Raw genomic sequence first — 25165 nt, 5'->3', positions numbered from 1 at the left:
GGAAAAAATATCATAACATAAGACTTCTTCAGCAATTTGAATGTCGTAAAGTCGAGCATACGGCCCACCTGATGGTGAGTGATTACCTTCTCTCATAGACGTTAGCAATGTCAGAGGCAGAGTCACGCCACTGCCTACCGTAAGCTTAATTGAAGTTCAATTAAAAACATTGAATTGTTGATACTAAGACCACATAAAACGGACCTTTAATTACAAAAGTAAATGTCGCGCATTAAGCGAAATGACGCTTATTATTACGCTACTATTACTACTACTACTACCATTACTACTACTACTACCATTACGCTATATTATTATATTCTTTGGTTCACCAAAAAAAAATCGCGTCGGATGATAGCCAAGCGTTACGTAAACGAAGTGATGTTTCGGACCGAAAACTGGTTTCGGTCTGAAATTTATATACGACTTTCGCAACTTCCGCATTCGAACTTTTGCCCGTTGACGTATGTGAGACGCGGTGAACGTCGGGCAGATGAGATCCGTGAGAACACTGCCGATGTGAATCTGAGATTAATTTGAATCCGCCCGTCCCCGCAACTGACTTGAATGCATTATAAATTGACTGACTCGGCGGTGCAGTGGTTAGCGGCTCTGATTGTCGAGCCGAGGGTCGTGGGTTCGATTTCCACGTCGGGCAAACATTCGTGTGATGATTGCTTTTTGTTTTTATTGCTTAGAAGAGTGGACGAGCTCACAACCCACCTATTGTTAAGTATTTACTGGAGCCCATAGAAATCTACAACGTAAATGCGCCACCCACCTTGAGATATGAGTTCTAAGTTCTCAGTATATTTACAACGGTTGCCCCGCACTTCAAACCGAAACGCATTACTGCTTCACGGCAGGAATAGGCAGGTAAGTATAAGCATATATAAGTACGTTTATCAGTCTCTGGTATCCACAAACAGGCAATCCTAAATTGCGGCCCGATGACCGTGTTTGATTTGTTCCCACTCTCTTTTTTTTTCTCCTCCCTATTTACATATTTTATTCTTCATTCGGTACGTGTTTTATTTTTCGATGTTTCTTTTCTTTTGAATTATAGATATGATCGTTGTGATTATTAAACAACTTGACGCCTTGAGTTCGTTTTAGATCTCAAACGTCGTCAAATAACTCGCTGCGATTAAGTCCTCGCTCTGTTAGCAAAAAAAAAGAGAAATTACTTTTGTTTTCATTTAAATTTAATAATATATGTTCACTTTTACTTTTTGAAGAGCCAAGCTTGATATCCGAGAAAAGGAAATTGGCATCTAAGACTGAAGCGATTATAACACAAGAGACAAGTGTGTCGTTATGAAAAGCTTTAGAGAAATTACCGGAACACAAATAGAAAGATCCAATATCTATTGTAATGTTCTTCTTATAAATATTCAAAAAAATTCACACACGTGTATACGATGATGCTATTACTGCTATTCTCCAAACAAATTGGAGACGAATTTCATTATGATAACGTTTGTCTCTACATTCGTATTAAATTAATATTTTTATTTTTTTATTGCTTAGATGGGTGGACGAGCTCACAGCCCACCTGGTGTTAAGTGGTTACTGGAGCCCATAGACATCTACAATGTAGACGCGCCACTCATCTTGAGATACAAGTTCTAAGGTCTCAGTATAGTTACAACGGCTGCCCCACCCTTCAAATCGAAACGCATTACTGCTTCACGGCCGAAATAGGCGGAGTGGTGGTACCTACCCGCGCGGACTCACAAGTGGTCCTACCACCAGTAATTACGCAAATTATTATTTTGCGGGTTTGATTTTTATTACACGATGTTATTTCTTCACCGTGGAAGTCAAGCGTGAACATTTGTTGAATACGTATTTCATTAGAAAAATTGGTACCCGCCTGCGGGATTCGAACACCGGTGCATCGCTTCAACACGAATGCACTGGACGTCTTATCCTTTAGGCCACGACGACTTCAAATTTCTCGGCTACAGGAACTAATCTACATCGTTACGTCCACGAATCGTTTAGATTAAAACAATTATGAATTAAAATCTCTTGTCAAAACTCAAATGAATCTTGAACGAAATGAAATTCCGAGTCACGCTCGAAATGGCGAGTCGAATCGGAAAACCGTCGAGAATTTCAATAATCGTCGCGATCAAAATCACAATCGAATTGGATACTTAAGACTTTGGAATTAGCGAATGATTTCGAATAAATAAAAAAATTAAAGTCGCTCATGCATTTGTAAAATTAAATTTATTTCAATTAAGAACTACACATCTAATAAATGTTAACTCCAGTGCCGGTTCAAAAATTAAGTAAACTTCCAAGAAGATCTGGGCACGAAACAGCAGACTTCAGAGTACAACGAATTATTCAATGAAAATAATTTACATTAATAAATAATAATAATAATAAATATTTACTAACAATCACGCCACGTTAACTGGTCCCGTGATAAGTTCGTAAAGAACTTGTGTTACAGGTACCAGATAACGGAAATAAATGTAAGATTTTTATTATACACATACATATATTTAATATACATCCATAACCCTGGAAAAGACATTTATATTTATCATACAAATATCTTCCCTTGGCGGGATTCGAACCCGCAGCCCCCTTGTGTAGTGACCATGTCACTTACCACTACACCAGACGGCCGTTGAATTGCCAATAAAGTTGCAAACAATTTACTAATTCAATTACTTTTCCAGAATTTTGTGTTTCGTGAAATCAGTTTGTAATTTCCTACCCATGCTGATAGCTTTGAAAGGCTATTTGATCTTCACCTTAACATGTAGCTGAGCTCACGGGACTCAAACTGGAAGTGTTGCTAACACTAGACCTAGCAAGAGCAGTGCTTCGTAAAATCTACCACCGGATCGGGATCGCGATCCACTGAGAAGATCCGGCGAGAAAGTCTGTGGGCTGTGTCTATGGGTTAATTTGCCCGTCGAGCCCTTCGTCGCAAGCGAAAGGTTCGGCGAGGACGGTGACCGGTGCTTGAGGTACCTAAAAGCACCGTTAATGGATCGGGAGGATCCGTAATGACGTGTTTAGGGCGACGTCGACTGTTTACCGTTCAGTCCACAGGATCGGGTATGTGAAATAAATGTAAACAGTAGTAATAATATACGGCATTTTTTATGTTCTGATTGATTCTGACTAAAGTCAAACTGAAACTGAGCGAAACTGAAATACCGCTCTCAAGATTTCTCATACATATAAATTACTTATGAAACATCACAGCCCAACATGTCTTATACATATATGTATATCTAAACAGTAATCTACCAAACCAGGGATTAACCTCTAACATACTTATAATACTAATAAATCCTAAATATCACATATAAAACAAACTTAAGGCTACAGAAAACGTGACGTAATTTAATAAAAACTCAATCGAACACAGTTCGTGTTCTTAAATGCTCCGTCATATGTTCCAAAATTTACAGCTATGAACTATTTCGCTAGTGAGAGCGAAATGAGTTCGTGCTTTCGCCTTTTCAACGCATAAGCACAACTGTAAACATTGCAATGGCTCGTAATTATCGTTTATGTATGGTTCTTGATTTATCTACACACATTCGTAATCCATTTTATTGTTGCATTGCGTGTGGAGACTTTGAGGAAAATGCTTTATCTAATGACCGTATTTATTAGGCCATAATATTATATTAATTTTCATATACATTTCCTGTATTGTTTATTTCAATGAATCGAAAATTTATCGGAAAGATTTTGATATAGAAATTTATCTTCAGATTTTTTAAAATATTTAGATACATAAAGAGTTCCATAGACCACCTAGTAATAAATGGTTACCGGGGATTATAGATATCAAAAATGAGACCTTGAGACATGAGTCCTAAGCCTCAATTTTATAGCGCAACGGCTTCCATCCTTCATACCGATACACGTACTGATTTGCAGCAGAAATAGACGGGGCATTCGTATCTAGTCGGGCGGGCTCCTAAGACGTACCACCAGTAATTACGCAAATTTAAAATTTTGCAAGTTTGATTTTTATTACACGAATTTAATTACCATATCTAACTCCAAAGCGTACATTCAACACATCTAAGTTATTGGATACATCTCACCCATATGACATAAACACGTGAACTATGACCCGCATTAGTCTACTTAGGAAAATCATATTAGTTAAGTGAAAATTAGATTGGTTTCGTAACTGGGGAAAGCGTCACCAGCAGGGTGGCAGTGAACCAATCTAAATGATTTTTCGGGACACTCCAGTAAATGACCAAAGAGAATGCCTTATATTTTTCGTGCCATTTATTTCTAATCTAATTACCAGTAGCTGTCCTGGTCTGTCTCGAAGATACGTATACTTATATGCGTCCGTGGTGCTAGCGCTATGTCGCATGAGTTTCTCGCCGGATCTTCTCAGTTGGTCGCGATTCTGTTCCGGTAGTAGATTCAGCGAAGCACTGCTCTTATTAGGGCTAGTGTTAGTTACTGGTGGTAGGATATCTTGTGAGTCCGCACGGGTAGGTACCACTACCCTGCCTATTTCTGTCGTGAAGCAGTAATACGTTTCGGTTTGAAGGGTGGGGCTGCCGTTGTAACTATACTGAGACCTTACACCTTCTATCTCAAAGTGGGTAGCTGACCTGAGAAAATTGCATTTTTTTTTTGTATTGCTTAGATGGGTGGACGAGCTCACAGCCCACCTGGTGTTAAGTGGTTACTGGAGCCCATAGATATCCACAACGTAAATGCGCCACCCACCTTGAGATATAAGTTCTAAGGTCTCAAGTATAGTTACAGTAAATAACTCATCATTTAAATATCGGTACGATAATGAATTTTGAAACAATCTCGCTTCCATTCAAAACGGCAATAATCCTCACACTCCGCAATCCATAACAGGCTTATACACTTTCATCGCAATAAACGAAATGATTAATTAACAAAAAGAGGTTGTTAACGAAACGTCACAACCCCTTTGTCTGGTTAATGACAAAACGTCCGTCTGAAGGATGGTGTTATGTAACAATGGACTCAAACTGTTTCTCTTGAATTTTAATTTGACTAAACATTAATTTGCGAAATGGACGTCTAAGTATTTAAACAAATGCTGCTTCTTTTGGTGTTCCTTTTTTTGGTTTGTTTCATGCCTATGCTGATAGCCTTGAGAGGCTATTTCAGCTTCTCCTTGACGTGTAGTTGAGCTCACGGGGCTCAAACCGGAGAGTTGCTAACACTGACCCTCGCAAAAGCAGTGCTTCGCAGTTTCTACCACCGGATCGGAAACGCGACCCACTGAGAAGATCCGGCGAGAAATTGAATGGACTGTGTCTATGAGTTAATTTCGTCGAGCTCTTCGTTGCAAGCGACGGTTTCGGCGAGGACGGTGACCTGTGCTTGAGGTACCCAAAAGCACCGTTAATGGATCGAGAGGATCCGTAATGACGTGAATGGTATTCCGAGACGTCTTTGTTGATATAGACGGAAAAAAAAATTAATTTATGTAAATCTACACTTCTGTGTAGCGGGTTAAACACAGCAATCATCAACAGACCATTTCAAAGTAAATTCAGCTTACGCTACGTTATCTAATGTTAAATTAATTAACGTGTAACGCATATCTGTTACGCATGGCATTAACCCGTTGACAGTCGAATATAAAGTAGTTTTAGAGGTCGTTTACTCATTTTTGAAGGGATTAACAAACATTTACACATTACCTAAGAAATTAAAATAAAAAAATAATGAAGTAAGTGTTTTCAAATGAGCGATGTTAATTTAAATAAAAATGCGACCTTATTTCGGCTACTGTTTACTTACTAAATATATTTCAAACGTCTCATCGTTGTAAATTTTCCATTGCCAGAAAATTGCCATTTACGGTAAATAAACATTTCTGCATTAAATTCGTCAAATAACGTTTGAAGTCGCCGTGGCCTAAAGGATAAGACGTCCGGTGCATTCGTATGTAGCAATGCACCGGTGTTCGAATCCCGCAGGCGGGTACCAATTTTTCTAAAGAAATACGTACTCAACAAATGTTCACGATTGACTTCCACGTTGAAGGAATAACAGCGTGTAATAAAAATCAAACCCGCAAAATTATAATTTACGTAATCACTGGTGGTAGGACCTCTTGGGAGTCCGCACGGGTAGGTACCGCCACCCCGCCTATTTCCGCCGTGAAGCATTAATGCGTTTCGGTTTGAAGGGTGGGGTAGCCGTTGTAACTATACTGAGACCTTAGAACTTATATCTCGAGGTGGGTGGCGCATTTACGATGTAGATGCCTATGGGCTCCAGTAACCACTTAACACCAGGTGGGCTGTGAGCTCGTCCACCCATCTAAGCAATAAAAAATAAAAAAATGTAATTGAATTAAATCGCTTCTACATATTATTACACTCTGTGACATAAAGCGCTTCTTTCGTAAAGCAAAATCTGTTGTTTAACTTCAAAGTAATTTGTAACCGTCTTATGTTGTGTTACAATGTTGCTAAAGCGTAATAAACGCTCATCTCATGAAGGCTTATTTTGCTAGTATGATATAAACGTGTACCATAAAAGTAGATTAAATTGTTACTATGGTGGATAAAAAAAAAGATGTGTGGTGTCGTGGGACAACGGATAGGAACGAAGTTCCTTGTTATAAAAATATTAATTTTAAGTTCTATTCGAGGTATAAAGAAAATAATTATTCGGGTATACATTTATTATTATGATTTTTTTATAGATAAAAATAAAAATAAAACTACTTTACAAAGTTATCAATTTTATTTTATTCACAATGATTTATAAAAAATATATAATAATAATATACAAAGAAACAGCTATTTATATGAATAATAATAATAACCGTCATCACGTAGACTATACATTAGACACTGTATAGCCATCATACTAAAACTGTACATAAATAATAAAAATCTTACGTTACGGACGTTTTTTCCCGGTTAGGGTACTCCTCCATATCGTCCCTTAAGGAACTCCGTTCCAAAAACTTCTTCTCTGTGTGCATGCCTCTTATTAATTTCCAAGGAATACAAGATTTTGCACTATCGAGCCAAATATATCTTAGCCCGCAGACCGTTCCCTGCTTGAATGAAATAAATATGCTCTCGATTGCGCGTTCATCTTCCCTTACTTCTTTGATAGCCAAGCTGAGATAATCAAGGAGCCATTAACATATAATGCTTAAAAATATATAATATGCAAAGTTACATTGATACTTGCAATTATGAAGTTAACAAAAAAGTCTTCGTAACTTCGGGTTAAACATCTGAAGTACTCAGGTCGAGTGACGCAATTGTGACGAAGCTCAAATCCTTTAGGCCGATGCCAATTTTATTAATAAATCAGTAAGTGATCACGAAAGGCGTTTACGATGAAGGTACAACGTTGTCTAATGAAATGACGGTAGGCAGCGGCTTGGCTCTGCCTCTGGCATTGCTGAAGTCCATGGATGACGGTAACCACTCACCACCTATAACTATTCAAGGATAGGCTCCAACCTGTCTATTTACCCAAGCTGTGTGCTCCGGCTTGAAGCCGGTTTGAAAATTAAGTTTCTTAATGTTGATGGCGGTATTTTCGTTGTGATCTCTACAGCCTCCGGTAACACCAAGAAATTTATGAGCTACACCTTCCATCCTATTACTGGTGGTAGGACCTCTTGTGAGTTCGCGCGGGTAGGTACCACCACCCTGCCTATTTCTGCCGTGAAGCAGTAATGCGTTTCGGTTTGAAGGGCGGTGCAACCGTTGTAACTATACTGAGACCTTAGAACTTATATCTCACTGTGGGTGGCGCATTTACGTTATAAATGTCTATGGGCTCCAGTAACCACTTAACACCAGGTGGGCTGTGAGCTCGTCCACCTATCCAAGCAATAAAAAAAATTCTAAACATATAAATAAAAACAACTAATGCAACTTGCACGGTCTACATCTTAAAAACCTGTTATCTTCAACTTTATCTAATGATAATGCTGTTTCATGAGAGCAAAAAGTGTGTAATTAGGTAATGTGACATGATACAGCCAAGTAAAAACGTAATCACATGTGAGTGTGTGACTTCGCCGACTTAACCGTCTCACACGACACGTGAGATAAATGCTTATCTCACTATTATAATGAAGAAATATCTTCGAGCCACAAAAAAGGTAGATTAAAAATATATTTCTAATAATGTGGCTAATTATTTCCATACCTACTTAGTATAACTAAGATATCTCAATACACATAATCAAATGTATTGGTGTTTTGTTAGTAAACCTATTCAATCAAATCAACGCAAGACATAGTAAGGTTAGTAAATTTCGTTGATATAAAGATTTTTTTTTATTATTATTATTGCATAGTGGATATCGGAATGGATATTAGACGAGCTCACAGCCCACTTGGTGTTCAGTGATTACCGGAGCCCATAGACATCTACAACGTAAATGCCGCCACCTACCTTGAGATATGCGTTCATATATCTCAGTATAGTTACAGCGGCTGCTCCATCATTCAAGCCGAAAAGCATTTACTGCTTCACAGCAGAAATAAGCAGGGTACGACCAGTAAAAAACTCTAGTGACCCTACAAATTCATAGTTGTTGATTTAAATGTGATATTATTAAATCAAAAACAAATTAAATTTATTTGATGTATGCGACCTTAATGATTTCAACAAGGTAAAAACATTTGGTTGAAGGCACTATCAAACTCTATTCGAGATTAAGTTTTCGACAGATACATCCAGTCTATTCCAGTAAACCATTTCAGGGCGTAGTAACTAGAGCCAAACTATTATCAGTCAGTGATATTCAACTTCATGAGACGTATCTATTCATCTCAATATATCTAGTCTCCGAAGTATACATAAGTCTTTCGCAAACAAAAAATCTATGTTGTTAAAAATAATTTTAATCCTCAATCTCGAGAATGGCGTCTGAAGTGATCACGAATTCACTTTTGAAGGATTATTCGAAAGCATTCGAAAGCATTCGAAAGCTCAGCAACGAAAAAGCAAACAAAAAATACACAAATATACAATTTAAAAAAAAAAAGAACTTTACATATCTCTGCATCGTCATCCAATTTTGAACTAGCATTAATATTTCGAGTGTCGACCTAACGGGGAAATCAGTCATAATTAATTTCAAACGTCCACGCGAAGAGTCGTGTAAGATAAAAATGTGCTAAAAATGATTCAATCTTCAGCCTCGACCGCGCGATTTCAATCTAAAACAAATACAGAGTTACGAACGTGAGTGAGAGCAACATTTTTAACAAAATAATTAACAGAGCACTAACGAATTCGAAGTGTTTACCCATTGTTTAGTAAATTCAAACCATAACTTACAATTACGTCAGAGGTTGTATCCAATTATAAACTACAACTATTTGAAGCAGCCATCATTAAACATGGCTAAAATATAGGCACGTACATAACAAATAAAATATCGTATTATAATAAAAAAAATCTGACAACACTGACCACAGACCAGTAGCGTAAGAAAACACAAACATTTTTACTCTATGGTCTATCGTACCGCATACTTCTAGAAAAAGAATCAAAAATTCAAACTTCTCCGAAATAATATAGCAACGTACATGGCAAATGAAATTTCGTAATATAAAAATCTGACAACACTGACCACAGATAAGTAGTGTAAAAAAAACCAAACAATTTTACTCAATTATCTATCATAGTTCTGCAAAAAGAATAAAAAATTCAAAATTCTCCGAAATCATAAACGATTAAAAGATTCATATAAAAATTCACTAAAGGTTTCGTAATTATTACATACGAAAACGTATCATAATCTGTGTTAATTGTATTCCACTTTTATCATTGTGTTTCTGTCGTTATGAAACAAAATTAAATTATTTTTTTAATTCGTACAATAAAAATTTATATTCAGTGTTCGCAATAACGGTTAGAATTTACAAATTAAGCTTTGGCAATACTGTGGGTTTAAAGATATAAAAGGAATTATTAATATTGTTTTTATCTTGACTATTGCTTCGATCAAATTGCATCGATCGCAACTTTAAGTCGATGGTGTTTTAAAAGACATTTATTCGTCAGAATATTTTGGTAGACATCAATGCTAAGTATTTAAGTATTTTTCTTAGTGCGTACACAGATTAACGCCTTACTTGGCAAAAATACCTACTGCTTTGGGAAAGCTTAAGATTTCATATCATATAAATAATCCCGAAAATCTCAATAACTATTTATCATAATTCAAAATTGTTCTTATGTTATTTCACATATAATATTTGGATGTCAATATAAAATATAACCATACAGTGGTAAGTAATCTCAAATCATATTTAAGCGCACTTACTTTCTTGATCCGTTAATACAACACTGTATACTGTGTATTTGTTTTTTTTACAGCGATATTTGACCTAAGCGAAATCGTTTCTATCCTCGACCCACGCTGGTTCTGACCCAGCGGGGTATTTCGTAGGATAACCTATTCAAACCGGCGCCATCTAGGCGGGCTTCGGACAGCCTGCCGACCGAGAGGGCTGGTGGTCGTGGCGCCGACGATCGCTGGCCCGGCGTCCCGAGGGGGAGGGTGATGGGAGAGATGTGCTCCGCACTAAACGCTTCACTCTCCTCCCCTTGCCTTTTCATGAGTTCTGTCTCATGCGAGGGTTGGACGTTGGTTGTTGAGCGACAGGAGGTTTTAGTCGGTTCGACTCCGACATGCCCCACCCTCCATCCCCAGTGGAGGGTGGGAGTCCGGCGATTTCCTCCTGACAAAAAAAAGAAAAGCGAAATCGTTTAAAATTCTTTCGAATTATCTTCAAATATTAAATTAAAAAGACTATTCAGAAGCAAAGTGAAAGAGCTGATTAGCATAAATTCAATATAAGATATTCGTTATTTGATTCGGTTTTCAAATACTGCAGACGAGACGTAAGCGGAACATATCTTTAAGAAATATTTAGGTGTTATTGAATTTTACGTCACGCACACACATTAGATCTTAGAAATGCGCGTGAGCAGGACAGGTGATATAATGCCTATAGATTGCGCTCAGTCTTGGTCTGTTTACTTGGGTCAAGATTATTTGCATAACTCGGCTTTGAAAGTCAGAAGACTTTTACTAATAAAAAATGTATGCGTTTGTATATATATAATTTTTATAGTTTTACTACGAAGAATTAGAAAATCAATAAACAAAACCACACTGGATTCATCTATTTTTCAATAAATTCTAAATTTCTAATCATTTGCTTTTAAGTAGATAAGTCGGTTTATTGATAGGTAGACGAACCTCAACAAGGAATAAATTCGCCAGGGAGCAAATTGTAAATAACACAGTCGGGTTTAATTAATAATTAGATTAATAATCTGTAAAAAAACCGTTCTCGAGGTGAAAATGGGAAAGTGCTCTTAGTATAATATAAACATGGATAAGACGTCCGATGCATTAGTGTTGAGCGATGCACCGGTGTTCGAATCTCAGGCGGGTACCAATTTTTGTAATGAAATACGTACTCAACAAATTTTCACGATTGACTTCCACGGTGAAGGAATAGCATCGTGTAATAAAAATGAAACCCGCAAAATTATAATTTGCGTAATTATTGGTGGTAGGACCTCTTGTGAGTCCGCGCGGGTACCACCACCCTGCCTATTTCTGCCGTGAAGCAGTAATGCGTTTTGGTTAGAAGGGTGGGGCAGCCGTTGTAACTATACTTGAAACCTTAGAAGTTATATCTCAAGGTTGGTGGCGCATTTACATTGTGGATGTCTATGGGCTCCGGTAACCACTTAACACCAGGTGGGCTATGAGATCGTCCACCCATGTAAGACAAAAAAAATCGACCTATTTTTGTCAAGAAATAAACGGGCACTTAATAGAAAATAGGCCGTAAGCTCGTTCTCCATTTAAAACAAGAGAAACATATCGTTTTAGTAGTTTTAGCTGATGTTTCGCAAACCCGCAATTTTAACACAACATGAAACTTTCGAACGACAACTGAATGTTAATTGGCATATCTTCAACGTAACGCAAAAAAGTATTTGTGAAATTTTCACCAGTTTCGCTACGGGTCTTGATCATTTGGGTGCCATTAAAACAGACCCTGTATATATTGCATAGAAAAAAAAACATGTGACACTCGGGAACTGCCGCGGTAAAGCTATTGCATAGCATTTTTTATCAACCTATGCAATTATAATTAGATAATGATAATTTTATATTAAAACAATAATAAAACAAGACCACGCTATATCAAACATTAATAAAAGCAAAACATTAACTGTCCCCTTCACACTCATAAGCTAGACCGCGAGAGAGAGAGATGGGCAGACTTTTCATGATGCGCATGCAGTGTGGTAGGCGGAGTGAGGGGTGTTACGTTTTTTTCGTTACGGAATTTCATGATTCGGTCGCCGCGCTCAAGGCCCGCGATAAAAGCTATGCCATAGCTAAAAAGACCACACGTTATATTCACACATCATGTTACGTAACTTATTACTTCATCTTTGCATTCTATAATCATCCTAACAGCCGCATTTCATTGACATAAACAACTCTATCTTGTTTTTATGTAAGGCATTGTTAGCTCTCGACGTTCAAGTGACAAGATCAAAAGATACAGAGTAGCTATTGCGAAACTATTATAAAACTAGAAGCGTACAACGATTTTAAAACGATTAAACATTTTAAATAGCACTTTTGATTCTCAACAAACGCGCGTGCCGCTATTTCTTGAAGTTAATTTGTTAGTCTGTAAAAAAAATGCATACGAGACTATTGTCTCATATTTTCTGTATGTAATTCTCAATAAAGGAAAAATGTTCAAAGAAAATTAAAAAAAAAATCAATTTATTGTTGACAAATTGTGGCATTAGCTTTTATCGTTTAGCCGTCGTAATGCTGAATATGAAAATATGAATGCATAAAAAACCGCACGTTATCTCACCCCCAAAGTTTTTTTATTACCTCTATAAGCAGAGAAGCATATGGCCCACTTGATGGTGAGTGGTTACCGTCGCTCATGGACGTCAACAATGCCAATTACTACTACACATGGCAGTAGTGTAGAAAATCATAAATTAGTAAAGATTACATCTTTACGCCTGTCAGATCCCGTTAAGGTAAATGACGCTGACTTTGAGACGTGAAAGTGGAAGAATCTATCTATTTGATTCACGTACACGTAACACAAGTTTTTTTTCTTAGATGGGTGGACGAGCTCACAGCCCACCTGGTGTTAAGTGGTTACTGGAGCCCACAGACATCTACAACGTAAATATGTAAGGTCTAAGGTATCATAAGGGCTCAGTATAGTTACAACAGCTGCTCCACCCTTCAAACCCAAACGCATTACTGCTTCACGGCAGAAATAGGCAGGGTGATAGTATCTACCCGTGCGGACTCACAAGAGGTCCTACCACCAGTAAAGTTTGTCTCACTATAAAATTATTTAATAACTCATCTAAATTTTCAATGAGTATACCCTATAGTATCTGATAATGTAACAAAAATACACCATTAACAATGTAAAATTCCCAAAACTTTTTACTCCATTGTTGGTTATTGTATGATCAAGAGATACAATGCCAACGACTGTTGTGTGTAGAGCGGAATTCCGGTGTAAGGGTATCGCATGGAATATTTTCGATATTAATAAGTGGAACTGTGTTATCTAAAAGTCTAGTTTAATCGATATTTATTTTGTTAACAGGCCAAGGACCTTTCTTTTGCCTATTGCCTATTATGTACTTACTGGAGCCCGTGGTCGGCAGATAAGAATGTGCCTCTACTTGAAAATTTAAAATAAGTGTAATTACTTGAAAAGTCTAGTTGAATCCATCTTTATTTTGTAAATAGGCAAAACGACCTTACTTTCGCCTGTTGCCTATTGTTATGTACTTACTGGAGCCCGTGTGATGTGAATGTGCCCCTACTTGAAAAACGAATATATGTGTAATTACTCGAAAATAGCCCGCACGTGTGTGCGAGTCTTTTTCTAATACAAACCTTAGAAGATCTACCAGCCAAGTTTCTAACGATTTATCATACAATAACTTCTAAATTCAGTGGTCCTAAGTACACTGACCAGAAAAGTAGAGTTCGGAAACCAAATATGAAACAGGCGTAATTTGTTTACGTTCTGACACCAAACAAAAAAAACGACTCAGGACCTTGTGTTACATTAGTAAGGATCTCTTACCGAACAAAAATCACAGGTCATGGAAAAACAGTTCATAGACCTTTCTAACATCTTCTGTGCTCTGTGACGACAAAAATTTGCACGTTTCTCACATAGATAGCGCCAACTCTGTAAAATTATAATAACATTATTTTTTCTAATGGATTTACTAATTCCATTGTAAACTAAATCAATACTCTCTGTCTAGTAATAGTAAATTATTTTTTTATCTTTAATTTTATTACTGGCATATAAATTAGTTATTTTAATTATTGTCATTATGTACTCAAAATATTACATTAAATTTCTATTATGAACATTCTCCAATTCAAAAAGCAAGCGTTAAAAGCCTGTTACATCCTTATTCAGGAAATATTGTTGAAACACGATCTTTACGTAATCCTTAGTCATAATGAAAGCGAAATAAGTGGATGTCCGCGTCACGCACTTGGTATCATCACGACTAATATTACTCCTAGAGTAGACAATATAATAACGTTCTGCTATTAAGCCATTACAACTATTCCCTAACATATGTATAACAAGATGTTCGAAATAAAAAAAAATGTTACCAAATCAAGACGTTTTAAAAAATGTATTTGGAAAAAGAATTAATCTTTTTTTTTATTTTTTATTCTCACTCTTAGTAATTCGTAATTGAGATATAAATACAATTCACATTCTATCTGCCAGTTTCTTAAAGTACGGTAACGGAGCAACAAAAATCGCTGCTAATTTATTAGACTTGAAGTTCCGTCTTTTAACTCACATTGTACGCACTAGCCATTTTATGTCACAGTCATTATATAATTGAAAGAAGTATGATTGTTTTAATAAGAAACGAATAAAAGTCGTGTCCATAATTCCGTAGCATAAAATTCGACATAAATAATCGAACACGTGAAGTCGTCGTGGCCTAAAGGATAAGACGTCCGGTGCATTCGTGTTGAGCGATGCACCTGTGTTCGAATCTCGCAGGCAGGTACCAATTTTTGTAATGAAATACGTACTTAACAAATGTTAACGAATGAGTTCCACGGTGAAGGAATAACATCGTGTAATAAAAATCAAACCCGCAAAATTATAATTTGCGTAATTACTGGTGGTAGGACCTTTTGTGAGTCCGCGCGGGCAGATACCACTGCCCTGCCTATTTCTGCCGTGCCACTTAACACTAGGTGGGCTGTGAGCTCGTCCACCCATATTATTATGAGCAATTAAAAAAAACACAAATTTGAGAGCATTCGACATTTAAATCAACCCAACCTACCTTAAGCTGATGTATCAATTCACTTTTTAAGAAGCCAACACGACGCTAGAAATTCTGGTTATGATAACCATACAGCTGTTTGTATTTTCACTGAACTAGTAAAACTGGTTTGGTCCCAATGTTGGTCCAACTACCACAACGGTTCAATGACACGCTCCGTTGTTTCGAAGATATAATTTATGTACTTTTTTAACCTTTTTTTTTACTTTATAAGCACAGCGAGGACATTAGTTTTTAATACATAAGTATTGGCAATTTAAAATAATATATATGACACACCAAAAACATTTGAATTAAATTAAACATAAAATAATTCTTACATAATGTCGTATTTAAAATACAAAGCTTTGCATTTTACACAGACGTACATACGTCAGATTTACATTTCATTATGAAACCTCAATATTTTTATTCATTATAGTCTTTTTTATCTGCAATTCTTAATCATTATGCAAACAAAATTCAATGAACTATAATTAATTGAAGTCAACATGCACAATGTATTAAACATTATATTTTATTAAGTTAAATCTGTACATATAATGTGATCCAGTCATTCACTCTCAAGCATCGATCACCGTCCCCGCTGAACTTATCGATTACGACGAAGAGTTTGACAAGTAAATTAATCCACAGACACAGCCCGCTGAGTTTCTCGCCGGATTTTCTCAGTGGGTTGCGATTCCGATCCGGTGGTAGGTTCTGCGAAGCACTGCTCTTGCTAGGACTAGTGTAATCAAATTCGTTCAGGTTGAACCTGTGAGCTCACCTCCCCTTGCCACTTAGACTACCAGCGAATAGGTAGGCAAAAAAAGTAATTCATTCAATAAGAAAGGATTTTGGAAAATTTCATCTCAAAGATTAAAGTCGAACTTTTTTGGATATATATTTCTTCCTTTTTTAATGACTAGATTTTATAAAAATAATTACTGTTATGTGTTTTGAGCAAAATATCCTTATTCACCCGTTTAAAGCTCCAACCGGTTCCTGGTTAAATAAAATTTTGATCAACTAGTAATCTGTGGACGTTTTCGATGCTGTAATAAAGATTGTTGCAAGTAGAATTTCATCACCGCATGTTGACCGTACAAACTTGTAAGTTTGTCAGCATTGAGAAAGTGCTTGTGATGAATGCTTAACCACGGGCCCTGATTCTAGAATCATCGTCCGTTCTTCAACAAAGAGACTTCTTTACAAGTAAAGAATTTTGTGTTAAATAAAAAACGCAATGCTTCTAAATCACGTAATGTAAAATAACCAAATATTTCTGTGCGGAATAATTATCAAAACGAGCACAGTATTTTTTTACCGAATACACTAATTAACAGTCGTGTTTATTCCATTAAATCCGTCCACGCGTAAGACCGCGGTGACCGACGGCCTTTGTCTCGTCGGATCTTTTCCGTGGGACGTTATTCCGATCCGGCGCGGCGGCGGTAGATTTTGCGAAGCACTACTCTTTCTTGCTAGGGCTAGTATTCGCAAATGTCTCAGGTCGAACCCGTGAGCTCACCTACCCGTCCGCGGGAATATGGTATTACGTTATAATACTCCTTGTAAAAATGAATATTTAAAAAAATCTAATATTTAAAAAAAAACTCTAATATTAAAAAAAAAAGACATGCCCGCTGAGTTTCTTGACAGTTCTTCTCAGGACGGAGGCTAGTTTTTCTGAATTGGCGGTAGTTCTTTTTGACGTTCAAAAAGTATGTACTTTCATTCATGTTGAATAAATTTTTTTTGATTAGATTTGATTTGATATATCTCGTTAAGTTACCAGCGAATAGGTAATGAGAAAAAATGGCCTCTGCGCGCGCATACTTCATAATATTACTTGGAAATATCGTCAACAAAATGACTGATTACAAACACTGCGAATCCCTGTGCCTGTATTTGAATTTAAAAAAAAAAAGGCTTAGATACAGAGACGAGAACAGAATTTAAAAGTATTCAAATTTTAATTGAACTTTGCACCTCCGAAACGTGTTACGATATCGAACGCGAAAGTCCACATTCATAAATACTAATGTGAAATTTACATTGTAAAGGAAATGGCTTGGGTTACGTCATAATAAGATGTGTTAATGTGCTTCGCGTACCGTTTTGGGGTTCCGTTGTGAAAATAAAGGTTTTTTTTTTAAATAATTCACACTGATTAGTTTCCTCGCTTTTGGAGTTAATTAGAATTTTAATAAAAGAAAAACAAACAGAACACGAAAGATTTAGATAAAACATGTGTGTATTAAATCCACAAGTCCTCGATGAATTATTAAATAATTAAAGTGATAAAGGTCCGTTGATTCTCTATTGTATAAAAATACATGATGCCACCATCATTCTTCCCATTCTTCTCCGGATAAATTATTGTATGGGCCCAGCGTAGATTTCGAAGAAAAAAAAAAGTATCTAGTAACGATAGTACTTTGAATACCATGAGTCGTAAGATAGTTCCGAGACCAGTGTGCTTAGAGCGAGTTTTTTAACGTTGTCGATAGCGTAAAAGTTAACTCAAATTTTTATGCAGTTGAAACAGCGCCCCTAGCGGCAAACGTGGGCAAAAGTTCCAACTCCATACAAATATTAGTTAAATTTTACGCTATCTAGAACGTTAAAAAACTCGCACCGAACACACAGTAGTCCGTTTGGCTGGTTGGGAATTGAATTTGATTGGTCGAATAAATTTTTTACTCAGCTCGCACGACCAGCCGGTCTCTGCCGAACCAATGACGTCACCATCGCCTGCACCTTGTAAATAATATATATTACTATACTAATAAAACTCTACACTAATGACCACTTTGACAAACAAATATTTGCATGGTGAATAAATAGAAACGAACATATAATTTACTACAAATATGCGTAGAGAAACTTTGTCATGGTTTAGTAATAGTGACAATTCATGGTTCATCCATTTATCGTTATGTACCAATAGTGATATCGAGCAAAATTTTCAATTTAATACGGAACCACATGTATACGATAACCTTACCATCCGCAGAATCGATTTATTTCCCTTATAGAAAGCTTCGATTGCGTAATTCATTCGATTATTGTGGGTACTCATATAATTGAGTCTTGAATTTCAATGTTCACGGTGCACGTGATTGAAATAATGAGTTCGCCGTAAGGAGGTTTAATATTATCGACTCGCAAGTTCCTAAAATATAGTCATTTCCATAGTTCGAGTCAGTCTATTCTACTCACAACTTCATTGTAGGATCGAATTCGGAAATGAATCACTATTTGAGCTACAGCGAAGTAACTTTATCGCTTCGACATATTTGTTTGTACAAGACATCCGGGAAGTCCCAGTCTCAATTGTAGAATCCAGCCTATAAGCTGTAATATGAAACGAAAAATATAGTCAAGATGGTGGAACCTATGTTTTTTTTTATTCCTACCTAACCTGATAGCCTTGAGAGGCTATTTCAGCGTAACCTTAACTAGTAAGTGAGCTCACGGGGCTCAAACCGGAGTGGAGCTAACACTGGCCCCAGCAAGAGCAGTGCATCGCAGAATCTACCATCGGATCGGAAATGCGACCCACCGAGAAGGTCCGGCGAGAAACTCAGTGGGCACCTATGTTTGCGGGCTTACAATACAGTATAGTAAAAGCAGTACAGCGCCTTACGCGTCCAACACAACAATGCGTTCAGGGTGTTGTTGAGGCTGCCACGGTTCTGTAACGGGTCGAGAATGTTCGGCGAGTATGTAACGAGTCGATTGTCTCTATACGACCATGCGAAAAAGGTGCACATCCATGATTCGCCGGGTCCAGGTCAGCCCTAACAGTATCCTGAAGGCATTAGCAGACCGTTATGACTGTCGGTACTTGAACCATTGTACCATGGCTCACTTGCGGACTAAATAATTATAATAATAATAATGTTTTTTTCCTACCTACGCTGATAGCCTTGAGAGGCTACTTCAGCTTCACTCTAACGTGTAGGTGAGCTCACGGGGCTCAAACCGGGTGTGATCCACCGAGAAGATCCGGCGAGAAACTCAGTGGGGTAATGATGGTTGATTCGAAGTAAGTATCAGTTGAATGGACCATTTTAAATGTATTCAACTGATAATTATTTTGAATAAAGTTTTTTTTGTTTGATTTTTTTTTGGTAATTTTAAGTATGTTTCAATGATACTATGTACACGTATGGACTTGTTGTTGTCTGAAATAAAATAAATTATTCATTCATTCATTCATTCGTTCATTCATTCATTCGTTCATTCATTCATTCATTTTAACGGCCGTCTGATGTAGTGGTAAGTGACATGGTCATTACACAAGGGGGGTCGCGGGTTCGAATCCCGCCAAGGGAAGATATTTGTATGATAAATATAAATGTCTTTTCCAGGGTTATGGATGTATATTAAGTATATATATGTGTATAATAAAAAATCTTACATTTATTTCCGTTATCTGGTACCTGTAACACAAGTTCTTAACGAACTTATCACGGGACCAGTTAACGTGGCGTGATTGTTAGTAAATATTTATTTATTTTTATTTATTTATTCATTCATTCATTCTTTCATTCATTCATTCAATATCCCTAGCGCCAATAAAATTCAGAAAAAAAAACCTTGAGTACGCAATGTAACACAATTAAAGTTATGCAAGAGCACGGAGCGACGGACGTTGACACAATTAAGTTGTTGACTTCCAAGTTTTATACGCGAATGTTGAGGGTACACAAAATTAGAATTTAAAATTTCTATCCTGAATTTCGTAATTTGCACAATTACATAGTTTGGATGTAACGTTAGCTAGATGCGGTAAATGCACATTTCAATGTTTATAAATCTATCTGCATTTTAATAATGCACCTAACCTAAACAGCTCTAATTTTTCGGTAAGTGCCCTTTTAGAAGGAACTAGAGCTCCCGCAGCAGTCGAAATTCGACTATAATTAATTGGAATTGTATAATAAATTTGTACACTATTATGATTGTATTTTATACTTCTTTAATCACAAATTTCGCCAAGGCTACACTATAAAAAATATTAATAAACACAAACAATTTTTAATTTTAATCTATTCTCAATTTGACCCCAGACGTCAAGAACAAAAGTTTGACAATTAATAGTATTCATGCATGTGTGCGTCAAATACATGGTATGTAGTGTGTAATGTTTTCTTTATTTATTTAATGTATCTTTTATGCACTATTTTAACAAAATATTAGCATTGTGCAATTCTTCTCTATAATCTCTATAAGTGTGGAAAATTTCATACTCCTCCGTCTGCGCAATTTTCGTAAAAAGGGATACAAAGTTTTTGCTTCACGTATTAATATTGATTATATTTTGATTATATATTGATTATATGATTATACAGATGACCGATCTAAAATCCTATTCCAAAACTAGCGTTCGAAAGAGTTATGTCGGATGTGCATTAACGAATACTCAATGTGTTCTTAGGATTTTGCCCACTGAGTTTCTCGCCGGATCTTCTCAGTGGGTCGCGTTTCCGATCCGGTGGTAGAATCTGCGAAGCACGGCTCTTGCTAGGGCCAGTGTTAGCAACACTCCGGTTCGAGCCCCGTGAGCTCACCTACACGTTAGGGCGAAGCTGAAATAGCCTCTCAAGGCAGGTAGGAAAAAGAAAAGGATTTTGCTCAACCGTTGCGCTCTTCATAATGCTATGTGATTAATTATCCTGCCGAAAAATTCAACATTGGTTACTGGTGGTTTCGTTGTCCGTACGGATATGTGCCACTATCTTTCCTATTTCCAGCAGTCACGTGTTCCGGTTTTAAGAGTACTATAGTCATTACATATCACCACCGAGATTAAACTCATAATAAAAATGCAAAACACTAGTGGACCCGCAGTAGTCGAAATTCGACTATAATTAATTAAAATTATAAGTTTAAACATTACCTATCATGGTTATATTGTCAAACACTTCTGTAATATATTCACAGATTTCGCTAAAACTACACTCCTCTTCTTTTTCTCCACCTTATCCCACTAGGTGGGGTCGGCACAGCTAATTTTTCTCTTCTATCAACCGTCATCTCAACACTCACTCCTCTCTCTCTCATATCGTCATTCACACACTCCATCCATGTCTTCTTCGGTCGACCTCTTCCCCCTCTACCTTGCACTTCCATTTCCATACATCTCCTAGTCACATGCATCTTCTCTCTATGCATCACATGTCCGTACCACGCTATGACGCATTCGCTAAAACTACAGTATAGATAAATAATATTAAAGACAAACAATATTAATATATTCTCAATTTGACCACAGATTTTAAACAATAACAAATTTTTGACAAAAAATAGCATTCTGCTCTCCTTCTCTATAAGTGTGGGAAATTTCATACTCCTCCGTGCACGCAATTTTCGAAAAAAGGGGTACATAATTTTTGTTTCACGTACTGATGAAGAAGACATAATAAATTTACAGTATCCAATTAAATAATATGTTAAGAAACTGTAGCGGTAATGCATGCCTTTTACGATCTAATAGGTCAGTTGGCCTGAAATGGCAATTGGCGAAGATGGTGTGCGCATCAGAAATTTCCCACTCACTTCTGCGCATGCGTAATCGTTACACTATTACTAATCGGCGGTGATCCAAGTCAAAGGATCGATGCTCGAAAACAAAAGAAAGAGAACGCAGTTTGTTAATTATTACCTGCGGCAAATCACGCTTTAAGTTCGTAAAGTCAAAACAATTTGAATGTTTGACTATTGTGGAAAAAAACGCATCAGAATTTGCCAATTATTTTTTCCTACCTAAGGTTGGTAGCCTAAGGAACTATTCCAACTTCATGCGGACCGGTAGGTGAGCTTACGGACTCAATCAATGGGGTTGGTCTAGAGTCTTGTCGCATGTCGAAGTCTTCGCCAGTGTCGAAGAGTTTGACGAACACGGTGAACGGTGCTTGAAGAATCTAAAAGCACCAAGAGTGGATCCGGGGAATCCAGCAAGACATGCTTTGGGCAACGGCGGCTTTGCTTTGCCTCGCCGCCGGGTTGGGATATGTAATTAGCGGTGGCTACGATAACAGGGTTATCGTGCCGCGCTGATTTTTTAAAGTAGCGTTCTGACGCTTCACTAAGATACTTACGTATCGGTTATAGATTTAGGTCGTCGTGAAGATCTACATTCCTCATACACCACGGTGATGTTCCAATCTTGTCGAGACTATTTAATGTTAACCAAAAATAATTTGAGAAAATGACCCTTTTTTGGGTCGGAAGATTGATCGTCAAATCATCACTCCACGCGTTGAGAGTATGGAGTGATAATCGGAAGTTGAATATACGCAAAAAACCTCAACTTTTATGTTCAAGTCTCGTCAAGATCGGACGAGGCGAATTGCGCACAAAAAGAAACAGAGATAAGGTTGAAAATTGATTGATTGTCTTTTTTAATTTCACTTAAGTATAAGAGAAAAATACCGAAATACATTAGGACTCTGGCGAAGGCAGTAGACGAACCAGCTACTTTTGCTTATAACTTACTCTAGACTGTGGTTACGTCTTCAGTCAGTCAAAGGGCAAGTGAGTGGCACAGATAGTCTACGCCGGCTGTCGCAAATGGCAATGCATTACAAGGATCCGAAGACAGGTTTAATTCAATCGAACTACACCGATAATTATTTGTAATTGTCGTTTGGTTCAATAAACAAGAATAAATTTCGCTTCAACTTAGATAAAGTTACGTAAAGTTTCATATAATAACTAACGAATTAAATACGGTTTATTTAAAAGTGATCCTCACAAGTGTTAATTACAACAAATTAAGTTTACTAGAGGTCCCGCAGTAGTCGAAATTCGACTATAATTAATTGGAATGGTAAGTTTGTACACTATTATGATTGTATTTTATACTTCTATAATCACAAATTTCGCCAAGGCTACACTATAAAAAAATATTAATAAAGACAAACAATATTTAATCTATTCTCAATTTGACAACAGACGTCAAGAACAAACGTTTGACAATAAATAGTATGCATGCGTGTGTGCGTCAAATACATGGTATGTAGTGTGTGTTATGTTTTCTTTATTGATTTAATGTATCTTTTATGCATTATTTTAAAAAAATATTAGCATTGTGCACTTCTTCTCTATATTCTCTATAAGTGTGGAATATTTCATACTCCTCCGTCCGCGCAATTTTCGTAAAAAGGGATATAAAGTTTTTGCTTCACGTATTAATATATAGATTTTTGAGTAGCATTCGCATCAACCTTAACAACGCGGCGAAGAATGTATCGCGCAACAAATTACATAGGTCCGACGGAAATTGCTCCGTACATAATCAGAACAACTCAAACATGGTAAAATGGATAGTATCGTAGCCGAGATACGTCAAAACGTAAATACCGCCAGCCAGCTCGAGACGTGATCTGCAACTCTTAATTGTGTTTTGCAATGGCCATTTCACTCTTCAAACCTGAATGCAGAATTCTTCGGTGGATTTAGGTAAGATGGTGGAACCTTCAACTTTGGTACCCTGAACACGGCGCCCTATAAGTGACAGGTTTTTCAAGACGACAGCTTTACATTGTAATGTTATGTCATTAGTCGAACATGACCTCAATTGAAACCTATTTATATAGGTTTCAATTGAGGTTATGATTTAGGTTATCCTAAATCATAACCTCAATTGAAACCGTCAAATATTTGTTTTCCACTACTTCTAAAAAAGCACTAAACAATTATTATTATGGTCTTATCAGCACAATCCTAGGACCTAGTTTTTTTTGCTCTACAATTTTCCCTTGAACCCTCCTGATCATGAAGTCTATCACACGAGAACTGAATAAATAATTGGATATCTAATTATAAAGTGTATGAAATAAGCACAATTTTTTTCCTACCTAAGCTGATGGTCTGGAAAGACCATATCAGCGTAACCTTAATTAGTAGGTGAGCTGACGATGACGTCAAGCCTGACTATGTTGCTAACACGAACCCTGACAAGAGCAGTACTTCGCAGAATCTACCACCGGATCGGAAACGCGACCCACTGAGAAGTCCTGGCGAGAAACTCAGTGGGCTGTGTCTGTGGGTTAATTTACTCGCCGAGCCCTTCGTCGCAAGCGACGGGTTCGACGAGAACGATGACCGGTGCTTGGGGTACCTAAAAGCACCGTTAGTGGATCGGGAAGACCCGAAATTTATAGCACCGAAAGCACAATAAGGAACAAGCATGAAAAGACTTTATTTAGCTTAGTGCTATTTATTTATACATGTGTATTACAATGTACATAATAAAATGATATAATATAAAATGTATGTTATAGGTTTATTATTGTATTCAGTGATTGTATATAATTTTCTTCATTTTATAACGCGCTTAAAGTATTTATCTCTTTAGATAGTCTCAGAATAATAATAAGTGTTTCAACACAAAACTTTAAAATAAATATTCGCTTTGGTATTCGATTATCTCCACTAACCATACAAATGTTGATATTTTCCAATTTGGAATATCGAGATTAATGGTAATCGTTTATCGATAGATGGATGTTGCAAAATCAAACTAAACTATAATGTTTTAAATAAAGAATGTATAGATTATGAAAATCTTAGTAGAAGATTAGAAAAAAATGCTATATATAAACACACTAAAGCCTTTTTAATAATAACAATAATAACTGGTAACAAATCACACACGGTCGTTATCCAGTCCCAATTTACTTTACCCTTTATTATGGATACCAGATACTGACATACACTTTATATACGTTTAAAGATATACATATGT

The 25165-nt window shown here is 36.8% G+C and overlaps 1 protein-coding gene across 6 annotated transcripts in view; it reads left to right on the top strand.

The window, feature by feature from the left end:
- Nucleotides 1-25165, top strand: part of LOC101737432 (fibroblast growth factor receptor 3) — a 245863-nt gene that overhangs the window by 190009 nt on the left and 30689 nt on the right. The window lies entirely within an intron of this gene.

This window comes from Bombyx mori, chromosome 8 (assembly GCF_030269925.1).
Source record: "Bombyx mori chromosome 8, ASM3026992v2".
Taxonomy (NCBI): domain Eukaryota; kingdom Metazoa; phylum Arthropoda; class Insecta; order Lepidoptera; family Bombycidae; genus Bombyx; species Bombyx mori.
Note: the sequence above shows the minus strand (reverse complement) of the source record. Positions and strands in the feature narration are given on the sequence as shown.